At 44.1% G+C, this 9471-nt stretch overlaps 1 protein-coding gene across 5 annotated transcripts in view; it reads right to left on the bottom strand.

Moving 5' to 3' along the window:
* Positions 1 to 9471, bottom strand: part of man1a2 (mannosidase, alpha, class 1A, member 2) — an 82933-nt gene that overhangs the window by 49768 nt on the left and 23694 nt on the right. The gene's annotated exons all lie outside the window — the stretch shown is intronic.

Below are 9471 nucleotides of genomic sequence, written 5' to 3'. Positions count from 1 at the left end.
AAAAAAAAAGAGCAAGAGATTGTGATATGAGCCCTGACACGGAGGCTGATGTTGAGAGGAGGCGCTTCGGGGCAAAACGCGGAAGATGACAAGCCGAGGAAAAGAAAAAGTGCCAGTTTTGTTTTTTTTTACTGAAGCAGCGCTGCTGCTTGCTTTCAATGTCAAACCTCCCTCCCTCCTCCTCCACAGCCCCGACTCAGGTCAACTCAGGTGGAGAAGGAGAAGGACATTCGGCGTCTGCACTGGTGGTGTCAGTCACTCCATTGGACATCTGTTGATTTATTCATCTGTATCAGTCCGGTCTGTCGATCTGGCAGCTTTCCTCTCCGTCCCCACTGCCAGCCGCCACTCAGCTCATCGTATTAGTTCTGTGATGACCTTGATGATGTTGGTTACAGAGTTGGCACCGATGCCCTCGATCCGACGATCACAGTCGTTCATATTGAGCTCACTATTTTATTAAAGTTGTTGTTGTTCCTCTGCTACATGCCTGACAACCCTGAAAGGAGAATTTCTCTCCCCGCTGAACTAAATGTAACATAACAAAACTCTTTTGCTGATATTGCGTGGTTGTTAGTCTGGTTCCAGCTCGACCCTTCTCGAAAGGGAAATAGCAATAATGATTAATTCGTTGCATGAAGTGCAAAAAGCCTCTTACGAAAATGCACAACAAAGCCTTTGTGCAAAAAATATCAACGGTTATTAAATCTCCCACACGCTTTTCAGAAGGGAATTCAAAAAAATAAATAAATCTGTCACTCGTATTAGGCATGAGGTGACATACAGTACCACACTGGAATTATTAACAATCTCTCCCAAAAAAATAGATGCATTTACACAAAGAAAAAACTTACTTCTACGAGCATGTCGATGCCCAAAGTAGGGTTTCGATCAGACAAACTTTCCCCAGGGAACAGGAACCTTTAGCGGACCTCAGTTGCCCCTGTGTTACTACTAGAGAAGCCACGTTCTTAAATATTGCTGTGGGGACAGAGTTGAAGAGTTTGACTCTATATGTCTGGCATCCTGTCCAGGGTGAACCCCGCCTATCGGCCAATGTCAGCTGAAGATTGGCTACAAAGCCCCTGGTGAGCCCCGAAGGAGCAGCGGTAAAGACGATGGATGGATGGATGGATGGATGGATGGAGATAGTTAACCCCCAGAGATGTCAGTGCTGAAAGGGTAGTACTTTCTGGAGGTTGAAGAATATTCGTCGGGGGGGTTGAGGAGCATAACATTGCTGACCGGTCCAAACTCACACTTATTTTTCAGGAAGTTTGTGGCTGAGGATTTTTCAGAAAGTAGCTAACTTTTCAATTCTCTCCAACCAACCTATGTCTATTACCCTGCGCGCCTATTTATGCCGCCATGTGTGGGATCAGTATCCAGGCCCTCCCTCCCCTCCCTCCATACATACATCTCCGTCTCTCTGGAGCTGAGGCAGGCAGCCAAGCTAATAAAGACGAGGGCCAGGAGGAGTTTCATTGTGTTCTTAGCCTCGTGGCTTTCCATGACGCACGCACGCACGCACGCACACGCGCACACGCACACACGCACACACACACACACACACACACACACACACACACACAGGCGTATAAATCAGATTAATACACACTGTGAGGCTGACACTTAAGTATTGGCTGCTCCCCCCCACCCCTTCTGATCTGTGTTGATTGGATGCTTCATCAAATTTTGATTGGTCCATATGCCAAGGACAAGGGTTGTCCAGGGTGTTGGACAATGTTGACAAACCGCTTATTTAAAGGACCTTGGAATGCTTATTGGAAATCAAGCTCCTAAGTTCTGTGATCGATTCCGACAGCCACCTTGTGCATCTCGAGAACCACAAGGAAAGGAGCAGGAAATGTAGGTTTGCGAGATATTAGGCATAGGCATCCCCCCCGAAAAGTTTGGGAGCCAGACCGACCAGTTTTGGGATGTTTGACGAGGAAAGTTGAACCTGCACGGATCCATAAGTTCTACTATTACTTCTAAATCAGACGGTTCTATTTGATGTCAAAAGCTTGTTTTGTTATTGCCAAAATCATGGACAGTTATTACCCAACTCCGTTTTCAACAGCTCACTGCTTCGGTTTCACAGCCTGCTTCATGGTTAATCCCGGGCAGTTCAGGAAATTATGTTAAATGATGCATCTTCTTGTTCAACACAAGCCATAAATAAAAAAAATGCTCGACTGGGACAAGCAATTTTTCGGCAGGAGCACTGGCAATGAGCAGGGGGGGGGGGGGGAGAAACCCTCAAAAGGCCGAACATCAAGAAAGCAAAATGAACGCTCCAATAACATTTATGTCAAAAGACTAATAACCGTGGCGTGGGTTTTTCTTTTCAAGTGGCTTATGTTCCCACGACTTTCCAGATGAACGATCCCAAACCACACACGGCGACTAAGATGGTGATGGTGTCTTCGCTTAGCAACAAGTATAAACATTGGCTTGGAAATAAAGACTGAGAAGTCTGCATGTGTCGTCGATGTTAAATGATCCAACCCTAATGACACATCATTTTGAGGCTGAATTTTGCACCACTACTATTACTTCTAACGTATTACTTGTTAGTTTGTGCTACAGTCAGAGTGTGGGATCTTTGCTTGGCTTGTGAGTTTGCGTCAAATGCCAAAGCCTGGAGGTGCAGTGGGTCTTTCTCATCATTTGACATCTTCATATAACGATGAATACGTTTTCTACGGCGGTTCCCATCCAACACCTTATCACTGAAGATCCAGTCTTCTGTGGAAGACGACTCCCTTCGAACTGCTTCCAAGCGGCTGAGGAAGAGTTCTTCTGAGAGCAGCCTTCACTGTGTCTAGTTCTACACGAGGAAAATATCTCCAGCTGTATATTCTAAATCCAGTCGATTACAAATGACAAAAAAGTTTATTTGCCATTAATAATCCAAGTATCAAACCACCTGGACGTCAGTCGTTGGTTTGAAACCTTGAGTTTCATATTTTGACCGGCGCTATCTTGTTTTCGTTGTTGTTGTTCTCTACTAAGAGCTCGCCAATGAGCGCCCACACCTACAACTATGCACCGATTGGTCGGTACCAGCTGTCAATCACGCTGTATCCATGCTCCAACATATACAGGGCTTTTTCGTCTATTTGACTTTTTTGCAACTATCGGAGTCGCCGTCCGCTGGTCATTCCAGAGAATACAGGCTTCAGACGTTGGTTTCATTTTTTCAAGACTCTGTGACCAAGTCCATTTTTTTTATATACAGTCTATTTTCCTTTCCAGCATCCCTTCAATTCACTTTGTGCTCCACTGGCTCCTTTGTCACACTCCCCTATTTACTCCCAGTGAGGCCCGGTGGTGCCACAGTAAATTACCACATCTGAGACTGTTTGGTGCGTGAAGGCAACGGGGGAACTCGGGGTGGAGGATGAAAACAGCCCCCGTCTCACAAACCTCTGCAGGATTCATCCTCTCTTCAGTGGCAGCTGCTCGGATCACAATAATCCTTTCCTGCTATTAAGATCATTTTAATACCTGTATATTAATTAAGCAGTACTGTAAAATCCCCTTGTTTACTTCCAAATCACAACTCACCTATTTGTAATGGCATGGGCTCCTGCACACTTGTCAATATACAGACGGCCTGGGGATGCAGTTTCGTTGATTAAGTTCACAATGGTCGATACTGGAATACAGAGGTTTGTTTCCATTTCAACTAAATGTTCCCGTGTGTGTAGTTTCTCCTGCATGCGGGTTAGAAAGTCTTAGAGACACGGCGTCATTAGTACATGTCCTGGGTTATTACAGATTCCACTGTTCCTAATCAGGAAAAGAACAAACAGCTCCAAATGCAGAAATAAGCAGGATTTACTTTGGTAAAAAACACTGGTAGAAAAAGTTTGATTCACTTCCTGATTCCTGGTTCTCATCAGTCACGACTCGACTACCAGCGGATTAGGCAGTCTACTTCTGTTTACACCAACTCGCGTTGGTGTTAATGATCACGTGATACGCGTTTTCAGGTGTGTTAGTGAGGACGGTGATGGTTTCAGTTTTAAAATGCTATTTTCAAAAACGTAGGATTTGTTCTAGAGATTAAGGGAAGTGTTAACTGTGCATGCAAATGTGTTTTATTAATTTTATGCTGATACAAATGGTAGGATTTTGCTGCTGGTTTGGTTTTTCCCACTGGTGATTATACCCCTTCACCTGATACGGATAACTTTGTGTAATTAAATACATTTAGCAGTTTAAGAAATATGTAATTTAAACTATTTAAGTGGAGTTAGCCTAAAAGACATGTATGTTTATTGTCAAACTTATGTGGTATCTGTGTATCTACGTCGTCAGAGGAGAATGAGAAGACTCTCACTCCTCCTCCTGCTGTGATCTGTTTATTTCTACGTGGTCGAAGTCTCTATGCTGCTTCTGTAAATTTATTAATCACTCCAGATTATGCTCAGGCCTTACTGAGGAACAAACGGCCGTCCAGGAGCGGTCCCGTGTTATTAAGGTCAGAGTCGCGGGGAGATTAAAAAACCTCTCCGCCCCTTGCTGTTGACTGACAAGTGAAAAGTGAGGTGCTGGGTCTCGATGAGAAGGGGGGGCAGTCTGCCGCGTTTCTCATTTTATTCATTTATTTGGTCCGTCCACCCCCAGAAATGATTAGTTTGTATTTCCGTTTGATTGGTTTGAAAAGAGCGGACTGGTTTGAAAGTCTGCCTGAACGGTGCCAGTGTGAGATAAGTCACATTCAGTATTTGCTGCACTGCTGCTTTGCGGGAAATCGCTCTCATGCTTAATGTTTCCCCCCAGAGTCAAACCGCAGCTAATCAGCACTCAACCTGTGGTGAACACACGAGGCTTCATTAAGACTATTGTCTGAAAACAAATTCCATCATGTTCCCCTTCGTTAAGATTATTAATTAATGCCAAGGACAGTGCAATCTTCTTTAAACTACAGCACTCAGATCAGTAAATATATAGATACGAGAAATGAAAGAAATCAGCTGACAGTTTGTTCTCTGTGGAGGTCTGTCTGAGGCCGACAACATGATAAGAGTGAGGCCGTTCATTGGTTCACTGCATGCGTATTCTAATGTCTCCTGGAATTCTAAAGATGGCAGACAATCGACGTATTGTCTTTGATTTAAAAGCATCTAAATATTTATCTTCAATCAGGTTGGGGTTTGATGTCATTGCAGACTCAAGTGAACATCAAAATATATTCATTACATCTTTACAACCAATCACGTCGCGAATCTCTTATCTCGTCGTGGCCCAACAACACAACCGCAACCCATAGCTCTCTCTTTCTTGATGTCCAACAACACAACGCCGTCTATCAGGAGCTGTGACCTTCACTGTGTCGGCCAATTTGCCCGCCTGCCGCCTGCTCCGGAAAAAAAAATGAAGCAAAATAATCTGCCCCCCAGCCATCTCTCCTTCCTGGAGGACCAATGGTTGTGATTCATGCACCCTTATCCCCCCTGTGCCACGTTTTCATACACACACAATTACAATGTATGGCAACAAACGACCACGGGGGAACTGAAATATTCATAAATCCCCTTCAAGCCAGCGGCAGAGAGCGAGGCCATTACTTCTGCCATTGTTTGGGGAAAGAAAAAGAAAAAAAAATTTAAAAATCAGCTTAGCTTCTCTGTGGAAGAGGCACAGGGACACACACACAGACCTTTGGAGGGTTTGGAGAGCTGAGCTGAAGTTATGTGCCGCTCCCACTGACCTCCACAGTCAGTTGGACTGATTTAACTCGCCCGTCCGACCGCCCGCTCTCATCTCCACTCTCAACCCCCGCGGAGGCTTTTCTATCTGGGCCTTTCCTGAAGATGCACGAGGGGAGGTGGTGTGTGAATTGCTTCTTGCAGTAAATACATTCACGGCACTTTGGCAGAGAGAGGGGGGGGGGGCGGTGGTAATAAATCCCCTGGTGAAATCAAGACGGTAAAAGGCTGTTTACGAGGAGAGTTATAGATAATGTTTGAAGATACTGTTACCTCAGCGTAATGTATGGAGTCTATACACAGATCTAACAATACTCTGCTGTCATCATCGTGTGGGTTCTATTGCTTTAAAAGCCACATTTTAATCCAAGTGATGATGATAAGAAACCACAAAGATATCAGGGACAGTCGGGGAACCAGAACCGATTTATGGCCGATAGCAAATTTACTGGGGGGTTTTTTCGCATTCATTCATTTGTTGGGGTATTTCGTTAGTTTTATCTAAACTTCCTGTCCTCGAAGAACTGCTGCCTTCCGGATACACACATCACTGAGAAACTGAGTGTGCGAACATATGCATTTTCATGCCTTATATGAGTGATCTGGCGTTAATGCTGAAGAGGACATTGTGGCTCCCGCATCGCTGTTAGTGTGTAGTGAGGTACATTAAAGTGTGATCAGGCCCGATCTTTCTTCCTGCGCTAATGGAGAAAAAAAAAACCACTTGTCTTGTGACCCGGTCATGGCAAAACCCATTCGAAGCAACAAATCTTTCTCACGTGTAATCCAAGCTGTTATTTTTAGCTCCATCCAATTTAGGTTTTTCATCAAAGCCATATGATTACTGTAAGCATTGTGTTAGTGAGGTGATAACTGAACTTAAAGCCACAGTGTGTTATATTGAGAAGAACTTATTCACAGAAATTGAATATATTGTCCATAACTATATGTTCATATATGTATAATAACCCAGAATACGTCGCGTTCACGTTGAATTTTTAGACGCTGACGGAAACCGTTAATGGAATCAGCGGTGCGCCACCATAAAGTGTCCCCTTTCGGTCGCTCAGTTGGTTGCGGTTTGCAACTTTACCGCCAGATGCCGCCAGAAAATTACAAAAATGACACAGGGGCTTAGGCGCTTTAAGCAGCAGCTTAGGCAGTAGTTGCTGCGTGTGACGGGATCTTGACAGATTCTTTATCACACAATTATGTAATTGAGAATCATTGGGAAGGAAATGCTCCAAAAAGAGACGGGTTTATTTTTTACAAAGCCAAATGAAATGTCAGCAGGCGGAGAGAGGATTCTATTGGACGAGGCAAACAAAAACAAAATTTGGAAAAGAAACTGGGTAAATAACAGCTGCTGAGGCGCATGAAGATCAGGGCTACGCACGTTCTCTCCAAAAAGAAAATACAGAGAGAAGGATTTATGAACATGTTTCACAAGTGTACCTGCCTTTCAAGTCTTCTTCACTTCAAATTTAAAACTTCAGTCTATTGAAAAGAAAAATGTGTGAAGGTGCTTCAAAAGACACGGGTGGTGAGTTGTTAAGACTGTAAAGTATGTGCTTAGTCCTCTGGAGTTTTTGAAAAGTTCACCACAAATTCCTTGAAGAAAAAAAAGAGTTGCAGTGATGCGTTTGAAAGAGCTGTGGTCCTTCTCAATATGAACTCTACTGCTCAGCTGAGTGTGTTTTCAAAGCAGCAGTGCTGAAGAGTAAAGTCAATAAATACGGCTCCGGACCGGTCAATACTTATTTTGTTTACTTGTGATATGGTTCATCTTAGTGACCGTCTAATGTTGATTTTTTACAAAAGAAGCAGAATTGGAAGAGGTAGAAAAACATCCAGTTAATTAATCCAGCTAGGGGATGTTGTCTTACCCATCAACTGTATCTAGAAATGGACGTAAAAACACCAGGTCAGAAAAATCAGTGCTTCTATTCACTGGAATAACCAGCAGCGGGCGACTCCATTTCTTTAGAAGTCTTTGAGAAAATGACTAATTCTCACTTGACGTCAGTAAATATTTTTCTACGGGTTTATGGCTCCTTACACGAAAAAGCACCGTATACATATGGAGCATGGATACAGAGTGATTGAAAGCTGGTACTATCCAATCGGGATGTAAGTGGAGGTGTAGTGGACAAGATGGCGCTGGTCAAAATGCTAAACTCGAGGCTTCAAAACAGTAAAACCAAACAGGTGACAATACAGTGGGTTGATACTTGATCTTACCCCGCTGCACTTAACCTTGTAGCTAGAGCATTCAAACATATTTATGGAGTTTTATCAGAGAAATGTTATTTACATGCAAGTACCAACAATGGAGGCTTGGCTGCCATGTTTTCCCAACAGGCTAGTTGACACTGCTTTCCTCACATCTCCAAACCTGGACCGTGGCTTATTTTTGTCCCCACTTGGCTGCTCATAATTAAAATATGAACACCTACAATGGAAAAAAATATCTGCAGTGCTTTATGTTCCAATACTGAACCATAATGGAAGCACGGGACAGATTCTAGGAAAAGGTTAATGCCCACAATCAGGAAAAAATGTAGCAGCTGGGAGCCTTGTTGACATATGGATTCATATATAATGCATGGAGACGCGCAACGTATCTTCAGCAGAGAGGACGGTTCGTCAAATGTCAGCTCCCTACCAAAGAGGCTCGCTGATGAGACGGCGCCGAGTGTTACATGGGCGAACATGACTGCCTTACAAAAAAAAAAAATGTAGCTACGCCACGTTAAGAAAATATAAAATCAAGGAGCAACAACAACAACAACACAACCAAGGAATAGCTGTAACATTTTGAACCTTTCCTCGGATGATTTACTGTGTAGAATCAGGATGAGATATGCTAATTGTTCACCAAATATCAACACTGGGATCTGTTCCCAGGCAGTCGGCGCCTCATTCCAGATGCTTTGGATCCAGATCCCTTGTGAAAAGGTGCGCTTGGTTTTGCCTCCTGCGTGTTTGCGTAGCCTAAGCTTGTTCCAGGTCTTTGCGGCGGAGAGGAGGTCGTGTGGCTCAGTTCCTATCTGTCGGCAGCATCTGGACGTGGCTCGCCGTCCCCCTGGATCTCAGTCTTTCATATACGTTTAATATGTATTGTTAAAAGTTTATGGTTCGGTCCAAGGGTCAAAGGACAGAGGGGCGTCGTCACTGTCGTGTGCCGTACAACCCCCTCGAGGCAAAGCTGTGATTTGTAATATTGGGCTGTATAGATAAAATTGGGGCTTTGCTTTCGAATTCCACAGCTTTGGTCCATCGAGTTTATCTGGGCTTTACAGCCACAGTCCACACAGCTCCGTAGGAGAAACACACACACACACACACACACACACACACACTCTCTCTTCCAACGCCAGCCCACAAATCTGCAATCGTTTGCTTTTCGCTCGACGGTCACAGCGGAGAGAGTGGACGGCCAAGTCGGCAGTCGGTCGCGCGGCCCTTCACACGTCCAACTGCCTCCTGATGAGCCAAAGTTGGACATGAGGACCTAGACTTGGAAAGAAAAGACGTATCCCTCAGATCTTTGTCTTTGCGTTTTCTTTTTTAAACGTGTACGCTACCATCTGAACTCAAGACGTCATGTATTTACTCTAAAAGCAGGAACAACGTGGACCAGATTTTAATACCTCCGAGAGAGAGAGAACATAAATAACCGCTGCCGTATTAAGAACTCTTCCTTCCCCGTCTAATATTAGATTAAACATCTGTTTGATTTCTGCAT

Source organism: Scophthalmus maximus, chromosome 14 (genome assembly GCF_022379125.1).
Source record: "Scophthalmus maximus strain ysfricsl-2021 chromosome 14, ASM2237912v1, whole genome shotgun sequence".
Classification (NCBI taxonomy): Eukaryota; Metazoa; Chordata; class Actinopteri; order Pleuronectiformes; family Scophthalmidae; genus Scophthalmus; species Scophthalmus maximus.
Note: the sequence above shows the minus strand (reverse complement) of the source record. Positions and strands in the feature narration are given on the sequence as shown.